Consider the following 13,510-nt stretch of genomic DNA (forward strand, 5'->3'; position numbering starts at 1 on the left):
AAACAAAATTTTCTGTCTGATTTTCAATAAACTTTACTCCACTGTCTACATATTATATGAGACGAAAACAGTCAAAATAACAATAACAAAAACAACAACAATAACGAAAACATCAACGAATCAGTGAAAATAACAATAACAAAACCAGCTACAGCAACAACAATACCAAAACCAACAACGAAATTTGTAACAGCGTCAAGAGCAACCAAACATACGAAGATATTCACATACGACTCGTACATTCGTACATTAGGCAGGAAGAGCACAAGTGAAAGGAGAGCATAATAAATATGTAGACGAAAGAGGAAGCATAAGTGGGAGAACAAATACGATGATGCTGTGGCAATGAGACAGCGGTGGCGACGACAACCACGATTCAATCGAAATCCTTGTAAGCGCGAACAAATCTTAACGCAATTAGAGAAGACGAACGCTTGGTCGCGCCGACACGGAAAATGGTGCTACTGCTGCGATTTTCTATTAACTTTAGTACATTCAAGTATTTGGTGTGCAACTAACAAGCAGAAAACAGAACAGGAGTAGTCAGTAATAATAAAAACAAAAATCTGAAGAAAAAAAGAAACGTTGTGCAAATAAGGAAACCAAAAACGAAAAGTTTAAAGTTCAATCAAAATTGCTAACAACTGCAAAGCTCAAGAAAAAAGTGTGTGCAATAGCAAAAAAAAAAAAAAACAACACGCAAAGCAAATGTGGCAACTTGAGCAATTAAGCTGAGCAAAAACAAAAAAAAAAAAATCAAAAAAAAAAGAATTAAAGCTCGAACATTTTTGAGAAACGAAATAAAAGTTGAAAATTTTTGAAAACGGTTTTTAAGCTGAAAACAAACATTTTGAAAACGGTTCTTAAGCTCAAAAACTTTTTTCAACACGGTTTTGAGGCTAAAAAACAAATTTTGTATACAGTCTTGCAGCTTGTAAATGATTTTAACAATGGGTTTTTAAGCCGAAAATGTTTTTAAAACAATTTTGAAGCCGAAACAAAAAAAAAATTTTTTTGAAGCTGAAATACAAATTTACAAAACGGGTTTGAAGCTGTAAATAATTTTAATTTTATTGGTTTTTAAGCCGAAAATCAAATTTCAAAACGATTTTTAAGTCGATAAAGTATTTAAAAAATTCAAAAAATGTGTTAAAAACCTCCAAAAATAGTTTTACTGCAAAAAGCGAAAAAAAAAAATCTAGCGGCAATTGTACAAAAAAAGAGCTATGTGCTAAAATGAGACAACCAATAAGGCGTTAATTGCGTGAAAATCCGAAACTAAATACTGCACTGACCAAATGGCGAGCATAATGAAGATAATTTCGGCGTTGATGAGCTGGAAGTAAAGAGGTGAAAATACAAAAAAAAAACGCACGTAAATATGCGGTTGTAAGCGTAAAAGATATACAAACAATAGGCTATTGACAGTATGCTAATAAATATACCGTTATATAGTGTTTTCATGCTATTCTATGCTGTAGGCCAAGAAGTCTAAACGAATTTCCGCTACTATTAAAGACACACACACATAAGCAGATATTTGCACAAGCTCTATGGCAAACACATTTTCTTATCTCTTTAAAGTATACAACAACGACAGCAACAACATAAATGGGAAAAAGTCTAAAGAAAAAGTATTTGTAATATGAGTGGGTACAGTAAAATTCCCTAAAGCATTCAAGTGTGTTAGAAAAAAAATAAACGAACACGATGCGTGCAAAAAAGTGAAAGGGCATCTACGCCCAAAAAGCCGCTGCACACAAATTCTCGCAGCAGCGCTCGTTTTTGCCTCGCATGCGTACACACACACACACACTCGCACGCGCACACACTTGCAGCCGCCGAGGCTGCCACCGTTGTTGGCGCTGTCAATGGCATTGCTGTTGTTACTGCTTTCGCTTTTGTTGTTGTTATTGTGCTCACCAATTTTGCTGGTGTTGTTGTTGTTTTTCTTGTTGTTGTTGTTGTTATCACATCTCTTTTTTGTTGTTGTGACTTTTGTTGTTTTTCTATGCCAGCTGCCCTGGCTCGTTGCCATTTTCCCGCTGTGGCAGTTGCTGTTACAGTTATAAAAAATGCCCCCGCCGTCGTTACCGTTACAATTGCCATTAGCCATTTGCCACTACCATTCGATACATTCTGTACGTACGTACCCTTACTTGTGTGTGTGTGTGTGTGTGTGCGTTTTTATGCTTTCGCCTGGTGTTGCTGTTGCCATTTCCGTTCTGGCGATAGAGACACAATTTTGTTCGGTCGACGCGTTATGCGACGCTCGGCTCGTTGGGGGCTGTTAATCATGGCCTAGCGCAGCAGGCGGCAAAAGCAGACTCGCTCCCAGTGCGTACATGTGTACATGCGTGTGTATGTGTGTATGGCTATGTGGGGTTGACAAGCAGCAGCTGAAGGGCTGACAGCCAGCGTGTGATTCTGCGTATGTGTATGAGTGTGCTTGGGAGCGTATGTGATTGCCTTCGAAGCAGTCTAGCTGCCCCAAAGTGCAGGGGTTGCCGTTGTTGATGTTGCTCTACACTTTTGGTAGCGGCGCTGCCGTTTTCGGTTAGCGAAGAAGCGTTTGTCTACACAGCCTGCAGCATAGAGACGACAATTGGCGACAGTGTTGCCGTAGTAGTTTTTTGTTTTTTTTTTTTTGGTCTGAAAAATAAATAAAGTTTTACAGTAACATAAATTAAGATTTCGTAACATTTTAACTTCAAATAATTTGGATTCACGGAGCTTCTGGCGGGTCACTATCGATGTGTGTGGAATATCTTTGTCCGGATTTAGCACAATTGCATTCCTGTTGGCCAAAGCCAATACCGCGTCTGGGAAAATGCTTCCGGTCAGACGATCCAATTGTTGACAGTACAGGTCCGAATTAAGATTTTGATCTTAGCGAAGCAGTTCATTTTAAACGATTGCCTGCCAATCTCACCAAACACCTAGCAAAAACTTCCTACCCGGCAATCCCGGCTTGGTCACCATTTTCCGGCTCACCGCTATCCGACCACTACCGTTTTTGGTTGATATTGTTGTATTCGACCTACTTTTCATTGCCAGTAATCACACCTTTCAAAAATGGATCGATTTTGTTGCGATACGCAGTTGCAAATATAGTCTATTACGTTTTTTTGCGTTAACCCGTGTGCCACTTATAACTGAGCCAAAGAAACAGTGCTTACCATACATGATGATCAGACTCGACGATTTCCATTATTTTATCGATATTATCGATAATTGGTATATTTGACATAAAAATTACCGGAACGGAGCCAACAAACCAAAATTGCGCATTATTTCCTCCTTCAGTATCAGAACCATAAATACTAATCACAATTAAGGCCGCTTTGATCGCGTCCGCTTTATCCAAGAAACACTGTATGGTCTATTTTCTCTTTGTTGATGTCCATCTTTGACGCGTTCTCAAACAAGATCGAGTCAATCAATTACAAAACTACAAGTATCTGCAAAGTTTTTTTAGTACACTATCTTCTTTTTCTAAGCCCATATAGCCAATCTAACCTAACCCGATCGCACTTATACAATGTGTAATACATATTGCTAAAGCTATCTATCGGAGAAATAATGGACTTATTTTTACTAAACCTTATAACTACCAATGTTCTTCGAAAAAACTCCCAAATCTACTTTTTGCTCGAAATATAAGAAAAGAAAAAGAAAAAGAGAGAAATCATGAATTAATTTCTCAGGAATTCTAAAAATTTAAAACATCTTCATGTGGCTTAAAGTAGTATAATAATGATCATTTGATCGATTTAGGAATTGTTCTTGACGAAATTCAAAAGTAGAAGTGGACCCAGCCCTAGCATGATTGGTGATAGACTAATTCCTTTTACTACTTTTACTTTAGATGCACTTACGAAATATCTAATATAGGTATATTATTACGTCTATTAAACTCGTTTTGACAAATTATTTGAGAAAATAAATGTTGCCTGTTCGGAAAAGGTTTGTCGAAATAATGTTGACACTGACATTACATAATTTTTCAACAAACAGTTATGTTTTTATTACATATTATTATTCTTTGTCTACATCTACTTATAGGTATTTTATTATTTTTATTACTTTTATTATATTTTTAACTTTATTATACGTTATTAATTAATTTAATTTTATTGTTTTTACCATATATTATTATTCTTTTTCAACTTCTACTCATATTTTATTTTTATTTTTATTACTTATATTATTTTATATTATATTATATTTTTTTTAGTTTTATTATACATTTAATTTTTATTATTTTTTACTTTTTTATATTTTTTTACTTTTAATATTTTTTTAAATTATATTATTTTTCTTTTTAACTTTTATCCATTTTTAGTTTTATTAGTTTAGTTTTTTTAAATTTTATTGCTTTTATCATATACAATATTATTATTCTTTTTCTACTTCTACTCATATTTTTTTATATTTATTACTTTTATTATTTTATTATATTATATATATTTTTTTATTTTTTACTTTTATTATATTTTTTCTTTAATTTTCGTTTCCTTTACTATTTTTTTTTATTTTTATTACTTATTACTTTTTTGTTAAATTTTCACTTTTATTATATTTTAATTTTATTTTATTACTTTTATTAATTTTTTCATATTTTACTTTATATATATTTTTATTTTCATTAATATTTTTTTTACCATTATTTTATTTTTACTTTTATTATTTTTTAATTTGATTGTTTCCTAATTTTATTTTTTTTTTAATCTTATTGCTTATTTACTTCTGTTATTTTTTTATTATTTTTTTACTTATATATATTTTTTTGTTTTTATCATTTTTTTTTATTATTTGTTTTACTTTTAAATTTTCTTTTTTTATTATTTCTTTTACTTTTATTATTTTTTTATTATATTTGTTTATTTTAAATTTTTTTAAACTTATTATTTCATTCACGTTTATTATATTTTATTGTTATTATTCTTTTACATTTTATTGTTTTTTATTCTTTTATAGCTTTATTTTCACTTTTACAATTTATTTTTTTAATCATCTTCTTGTCAATAATTCTCGCAAAATTTGTTTAAATTTTATTAATAAACATTGCAAGTTATACAATTATTTTCCATTCGCCAACATGGCAGCACTGTTTGGCCCACGTACGCACACGCATGCCTAGTCAACCACTAATACTACCATAAACTAGCAAATGTCACACACCATGCACTCACATGCATATGTATACAGTTAGTAAAACACCCTCTCTGGCAGTTTGTCGCCATGCGTGTAAGAGTGTGTGTGAGGATGGCGGCAACCGCAAGGACATTGAGATAGCGACAACTAACTACTAACAGCCAACAGCCACTAGCCATAAGCCAAGTAACCGCAGCTTCAATAGCAACAGTGGTAGCGGTGAGGCAATGTAAGCGACACACACATGCACAGTCACGCGCAGCCACATAGCTATGGCCACAGTTACAGTTACAGCCGCAAAGGCAGCCTCAGCAGGCACTAAGTCATGTAGTGGCATTTTTGGGTCAAATCGACAATCGGCGCACCAAAACAAGATTTTTCGTCCACATATGTGCACACACACACACATGCACAATATTATTACATACATTTGTATGTATGTGTGTGTATGTGTGGGTGACTAGGTGCTCGAGCGTTGCTTATGATATACGGAATAAATTTGCATGAGCGCGCAAGGACCTCATTAAATGTACAAATGACTACATTTGCAATTGTAAACTAGCAAATGTATTTGTGTATGGGTGTGTGCACATGTGTACCACATGCCACATACATATGTTTTAAGTGTGTTTGGTGATGGTTAGTTGATTTTATGCGTGTTTGAATTGTTTTTATGTGCGTTGAGAATTTAGTGTGCTTGGAGTGGTATGAAAATATTGTTACCTCGACAACCTGTTAAACGCCATGCACACACATACACATGTACATATAGAACAAAATTTAAATATCAAAAGTTTTCGAAATTAAATGAATTGCAAATGCTTTTGTAATTAATTTTTCATTAAAAAACAAATAAAATATGTCATGAATAAATAACATTGCTACACTTAAAAAAAGTTGTATAAATTAAAAATGTTTTAGATAAAACATTATTAACAAAAATTTTAGAGTATATTAAAAATCAAATAAACGAAATAAAAACAAAGCTGTTATCAAAAAAAAATCGAGCTGTTATCAAAAAAAAATCGAGAAATCGATGTAATCGAGCATTTCCTACTTTTGCAACTTGCCAAGATCAAAGCTTGGGAAGTACCTTATGCACAACGATACATTGCTGTTAGAAAAACAAGCTCTTTCAATTGCATTAAGATAACTCACATATTGACCCATATATAAGGCAGTCGGAAGTTCGAAAATCTTTCTATTAGATATATGGGGACCAAGGGAATTATTGATCCGATTCAACCTATTTTTAACGTACAGGCATACTATTATCAGAAAAGGATTATTTACAAATTTCTATAATATATTTCACAGATTGCTCGATATTTTCAATAAAAAGTTAGCAATAAGAACCGGGGTCCACATAATCGGTATCTGGGAGTCTTGCGCCGATGTGGGCAATTTTTGGTCAAGAGGTGGCACACTTCAAAGGCACTATTCGTGCAAAGTTTTATCTGGATTCATTGATTGGTTCTCAAATTGTTATACTGGAAAGTGAAAGAATCAGATGGAATTTAAAATTGTTTTATATGAAAAGTAGGCGTGGTTGTGTCTGATTTCGCCCATTTTCGCACCGTTATGTAGAAATAGCAGATTAAAATTACCTACCGAGTTGGGTTGAAATCGGTCGAGTAGGTCCCGAGATATGGGTTTTCACCTAAATATGGGCGGTGCTACGCTCATCGTTTAAATTTGACACCGGTTGCTATAAAGCCTTCTCATAACATTTCGGGTGTAAAATTTTATATCTCTGGTGTATTTAGTTATAGATTTATCGCTTTTTTAGTACTTTTTCACAAAACCGTTATATGGGGAGTGGGCAGCGATATCATCCGATTTCATCGAATTTCACAATGTCATAAAAAAGATTGCAAAAATTGATCCTGTGCAAATTTGCCTGATATAGCTTTATTTATTTGGAAGATATATGCATTAAACTTATAAGGAGGCGGGGCCACGCCTTTTACAGAACCGTTATATAGGAAGTGGGCAGCGATATCATCCGATTTCATCGAATTTCACAATGTCATAAAAAAGATTGCAAAAATTGATCCTGTGCAAATTTGCCTGATATAGCTTTATTTATTTGGAAGATATATGCATTAAACTTATAAGGAGGCGGGGCCACGCCTTTTACAGAACCGTTATATAGGAAGTGGGCAGCGATATCATCCGATTTCATCGAATTTCACAATGTCATAAAAAAGATTGCAAAAATTTATCCTGTGCAAAATTGTCTGATATAGCTTTATTGGTTTGGAAGATATATACATTAAACTTATAAGGAGGCGGGGCCACGCCCCTATTTTTAACGATTTTCAAACTACAAGTGCCGCTTTTTAATAAGATTCGTGGTGCCCATTTAGAGTTCTGTATCTTAATTTAATTGTGGCACTTTATACGTTTTCGATTAATGGTGTTTTGTGGGCGTGGCAGTGATCCGATTACGGTCATCTAGGAAATCATCCTTACTTTTTTGCCAAGAAACATGTGTATGTGTGTCATAAAGATATCTCTATTTTTACTCAAGTTAAAGCTTGCGCAGACAGACAGACAGTTGCCCGGATTTCAACTCGTCTCCTCAACCCCATATCTAACTCGATTATTTTTAGGTGTTTGTATCACCGTTAGGTGAACAAAACTATTATACTTGTACTCTGTAGCAACATTTTGCGTGAATATAAAAATAGAGAAAAATTCTCTCACCATCATACAATAATCTAAAAAATAATTTAAAAAAAATGAAAACCAAATAGAAACCACATCAGGAAAGCATTCATGAAAAGAAATCACATTGTTTGTAGCAAAACGCAAATCTCAACCGCCACAAATCGCCACAGGAGTTGATGGCTAAGTAGTAGTAGAAGAAGAAGAAGTGTCAAGAAGAGAAATGTAAAAAGTTTCAGCAAATAACAGCCGCAACATCAAATCATGAAAAGAAAAGTAATTTAACGCACACAAAGCCACACGTTCAACATAATTCGCCACCATGCCAACCAGCCCTTTATATAAAATATATTTATTTCACACACACATATGCACATATTTTTATACGCGCATTGTGCTCAATGAGAACACACATACACACACATGTATTCATATGACTGTATACACACTGGCAGTACTCCAAGCCTGACATATACACACACACACACACACCAATGCAACATATATAACTCTATGTATGTGACACGCATATGCATGAGTGGGCGCACCGCAGGGTTGCCACTTGCTCGCTTACTTAACTTACCAACCACACACAAGCATAGTTGGTGTGTATTTGGGTATGTTGTTTGTGTAGCTCACCGGTGAGATATGAATTTTCATAAGATGTAAAAAAGTGTAGAACTAATAAAATTAAATGATGTGTGAAGGAACTTCTGTGTTTGCAGTGCAACTTGCATTATTGTTCGAAATAGATGTGCTGTAACTAAAGTGACACATATGTTCGTTCGTGTAACGAAAGCAAAGCTGAGTTGTGATGACTATATACTTGTATGTGACCTGTTTTTTGCTGCAAATAAATTGGTGTGCGACTTTTGTCTTGCATTTTTGTTGTCTGCTGTCTTGAGTTTTAAAAGGTTTGCTTCTAATAAACAATAATTGAAAATAAATTGTTGTTGTTGTTGTGGCTTGTAAACTAAGCTTCACTTAAAAGATTGCGTATTAATAGTTTTCCTCGATATTATATGTATATCCATAGAACCAAAAAAAAGTTGCTGATCGAATAGACTGAAAATTTGTGTGAATTGCATGAATAAGTCTCGGAAAACTTATGAAATTTCGAAAAGCTATTCGATAAGAACACACCTACTTATATTATATTTAGAAAAAGAATGCTCCAGTGGCATTTATAGAACTTTATTTTTTTAATGACCATCTTATATTCTGTTTAATAAAGAAGTAAGGACGTAATGTTCCTTCGTCACTGCAAATCTTTGGCATCTACCCGAGTTGGTTACGAGACCACAGCAAGAGATTCATTGATCTACAGAAAAAAACTTTAGATGATATTACAAAAGAAATGCCGCTTAAAGCGCTTATTACGTTGGGGCTGCTAGATCTCGGAACAGAACTAAAAGCCATTCAAACTTTCGGAACTTTTAAATAAATAATTAATTATTAATGTATAGGTAATGTCATAATTCCACTCTCATAGAAACCCTCGTCTCTATTAGCTAAAAAGAACAAGTTTCTCTAAAGACAAATTTTTCAACCGCAAAATCATTAGCCATAAACAGGAACTTATTAATCACTAGATGGCAGTTCCCGACTATAAGAGAATGCCTAGGACCTTCTCAACCAAGCTTCCGGAGCTGCTAGCTCTAGCTCTAGCAAATACAGTATAGGTCTGAACTAAGAGTTCGGCCGTAGGGTAGCAATTTTAAGTAGATGATTCCCTGTCAATCCAATCCAAACACATAGCATAACCTTACTGACCTTCAATCTTGGCTTGTCCACCGTTTGCGCTGGCTCTCCGCGATTCGGCCACGTCCGTTTCGCTTAACGTTGTCGTAGCTGGCTCCCTTTTCATCACCAGTAACAATACGCTTCAGAAATATATCAAGTTTGTTGCGAATTCAACAGCGATTGTGGTTCGGTTATAAAGCTCGAGATACAAATTACTAAAGCCATCTGTTGGAAAAATATTTGATTGCTTTTTACTAATTCTATTACTAATATAATTTCTTGAGCATTCTCTTGGCAGCAAAGAGCTCTACTTTCGCAATGGAGGCCAGCTCCATGAGGAGAACGATGCTAAAGGGAAGAGAAACCGATCTATTGTAACCTTGGTTATGGTGGGCTTTTAGAGCTGAATGTAGATGGATTTAAAAGTCGTGGTTAGAGTATTGTATATACCGATATATCAAATCCAATAATATCATTTAGACTTTGAGAGAATGGAAAAAGAGGAAGATAATTTTTCCTACAGCACTCCTCCCTCCAAGAAATCTTGGATCTCTCTTTATCTGAAATGTAAAAGCTGCTTGCAAAGTTCCATAAATCATTAGACCAAGTAGCACTATATCTGTGTCCGACAGCACCAAGGCATCGTGCTCCTTAACTGAGAATACGAGAGCTTAAGATATAATAAATCCAATTCTGTCATTATATGAATTTTGACTAATCTAAAAACTCATTTGCTAGATCTACTAGTTCAAACTCCATGATCTTGCTGCATGGAGCGTCTTTTCCTCATTGTCTCCAACATCTTATACTGCATCTTACATTCGTAAAGGAAATGAAGGGTGTTATTCTTGTTGATGTCGGAGCAGCATACATATTATATTTCCGAAATAATAATATCTAGTGTGAGCAGTAGAATTCTATCGTCCGTCTATTCTATGGTACGTTAGTCCTATTGCTTGTATGATGCTTGGTTAATTTCTTCCGTCTACCTCCTCGAACGAACTTAACTATTTATTCGTCGAAATTGTTAATCTTGATGGCTGTCAGTTCGAATTGCCCAATTTTGGCTTGTACGTGGTAGTCTTAGCTTTTTTATTTGTTTATCCTGCAATAAATTTTATGGAACTGAACTGTTTTCTGACTGGTTTCACAGATTTTATAGAGTTATAAGGCTATTTGATTGGGTCGATCCCTGTGAACATAGGCTTTGGTTTAGAACTAGTAACTTTTATTACTTACCTTTAGGTTTTTACTAAACTATACCGATCTATATTGCTCAGATGTCGTCTTGCTGAAAAGGCGTTCTTCTCGGATGAGAACTGTTAAAGTTATATGCAGGAAAGTGTAGTGGAAACATCCTGACATATTCTCCTCCATTGTGAAGCTTTTGTGAGACTGAAGTTGAAACAGCTCGGCAATCATATCTTCGGCGAATCTGGTGAACTAGCAATTCCGGCTATATATACGTATATTAGCCACCTCATCAAATTTGTGGCAGGCTCTAAGCGTTTTGTCGATTTTTAGGCGACTTTTCCATCAATACTTATTAGTAGTCCCGGAGCGCAGCGGAGGGCGCCTAGTACTTTAATATATTTATGATATATTCAATTTATAACAACAAAATTAGTATCAAAATGTACCGGCGTTCTCAGCTGTCCAACTGAGATCCTCCGATTTTGGATCGACCTTCTTACCGTACCTAACCTAATATGAGATTAGAAATCTTTCAGACATTCAAATTTGATATAATTTTAGGTTTGACCACTCAACTTAATGGTTTAAAAATGATTTTTATCATAAAGCGTGTTTATTATATAAATATAATTATTATATTTTTATATTAAATATATACATAAAATTTTAAAAAGTTGATCGTGAGCTGCTTAACAACCATAAGCTTACAAAAAAAATGTTCATCTACTGGTTCATCTTTGCTGAACAAACACAGATCCCGTTATCGAAAGCATATTCCCATCAACTCGCCATAAAACCAACTCACCAGCAAAATTTTCTCATCAACTTCAATCACCGTCTTAATTTCAGCATTTCTCAGCGCTATCCGACAGTCTGCTACTTTCATCAAATCTCAACCAAAGCACAGTTTTTGTCACTATAAATACCACTAACGGTCAAAAGTTAATATTCTGAGATATGTCGACCTTTTTCACGCACTTATGTCGCACTTTCTTCTGCACATATATACAATTCTGAAGTAAAAATGCTTTGAAAACGAAAACATTTAGATTTCAGCACTTTTAATACACTTTTTGACCGCTCCAACCGCTCTCGAGGTGGTGTCTACATGCACATACATAATTTATTTTATATTACTAACTATATATTCTTCTTAAACCGGCTATCTTCAAAGTGCTCTTGACACTTTTCAACTTCTCACTGGTAAATGTACCAATTTGTTTTATTTAAGAAAACGTTTGTGGCTTTTATGCGCTTTACCAAATGGCTGTGATAAGAAGAAGAAGCGGAAAAGTAGACAACAAAAAATAATGTAAATTTTTTTGTCTTTTCTTTGCAAATATTCCGTTATCTGGCATTACATATATTTGTGTATATGAAACCCTGTAGGAAAAAGCACACGTAAGTTGCCCAAGCACAAGAGGACAACGGAGATCCAGCTCGTTCCCACTCCAATGTACGAGTATTTGGGAGAAGCGTATCTCCTCCAGCTTGCTCAACAGCTTAGCAGTTTCTAGCGATTCCACTGTGACCAGGCACCTAAATTATTCTGATAATAAAAAAATGTTTGTTGCCATTTATAATGAGGAACTGTTTGACTAACTTTGAGATTTCTTACATCTATCTTTAAAAAAAACTAGGCTAGAAAAGAGCCATATCAGCGATTAAGCAACCATACATCAAACCTGATCCTCAACTTTTAATGTGGTTTTGAATTCATTTAATTATTTGTTTACTTTTTATAGTAAGTATAAGTTTAAACCGCCTTTACTTGGTCGTCAGAGCCTCGTTCGTAATGGAAAAGGGATACCGCGTGAATATGAGGTTGACGTTTGGAAGGGATAGACTACGTTTCCAGGCCTCATTTTCCCATCTCCAAACCTCATTTTCCCATTTTAGGTGTTAGTTAATGGATCCGTCCCCATTCGTATAGGAAAATATATATAGTATATATAACATTCTCCAAACACAAACTTTAAGTCAAGCTCAGTCGATATATTCGGAGCTCTGGAGACGGCTTTTTTTTATCGTTTTTTGACTTCACAAAGGCTCTGTCCTATTAAAGCCGTAAGTTAGTTTTCGATTCAAAAGTGTATCCTCGAAACTGTCTCGAGGTGAGGTGCTTGTCCAGATATATAGGCGAAAAAGCTTTATTCCAACGTCTCTTGCTTCTACTCAAAACAAGACTCCCAACTATTAGATCAAACGACCGCCGTAAATTAAATCATTATCTAAAATAATTAGTAAAACAAAATTCCAATTAAGTTCAATTGCAGGCTGAAAGTTGTAGGTATTTCTTACAAGATTCTAGTAGTAGATAGTGATTGAGGTATGTATTCTAATAGTACCTCGTTCGGATAGTAATTTGATGTTCTGCTAACTTAGTCTCTTGGATTTAATTGCAAATTAGATATCTAGATGTCCTATTCTACTGTTACTAAATCAAACATAGACTTCTGACAATAACATAAAACCATGGGTGGAAGTTGTCTATAATAGGTTACGAGATTATGAGTGGATTATGTTCAACATAATCTTAGAAGGTCAAGAAGCAGTAGGGTTTTCAATATTAAAGTCACAATCTGGAATATATATCGGATATATTCATAAGAAATCTCTGCCTAATATACCTTTGTTGAATGTGTAATTTTTTTCTTCGCCTAAGTTTGGGTTAAACTATGAGTCAATGTTTTGAATGTTTGAGATAAGCTTTTATGAACATTGGGGATCGGATGCGAATTAAAAA

The 13,510-nt window shown here is 34.5% G+C and overlaps 1 protein-coding gene across 5 annotated transcripts in view; it reads left to right on the top strand.

The window, feature by feature from the left end:
* The window catches only part of Nlg2 (Neuroligin 2), a 79,864-nt gene that overhangs the window by 34,296 nt on the left and 32,058 nt on the right, over positions 1 to 13,510 (top strand). The window contains exon 1 of one of the 5 annotated variants that reach the window (XM_036370542.2): positions 742 to 1,350. The exons of the other annotated variants lie outside the window; for them this stretch is intronic. The gene's annotated coding sequence lies outside the window, so the exon portion shown is untranslated. Of the gene's footprint in view, positions 1 to 741; positions 1,351 to 13,510 lie in introns of those variants that run through there. 5 annotated transcript variants of the gene reach the window in all.

The sequence above is a fragment of the Bactrocera oleae genome, chromosome 3 (assembly GCF_042242935.1).
Source record: "Bactrocera oleae isolate idBacOlea1 chromosome 3, idBacOlea1, whole genome shotgun sequence".
NCBI lineage: Eukaryota > Metazoa > Arthropoda > Insecta > Diptera > Tephritidae > Bactrocera > Bactrocera oleae.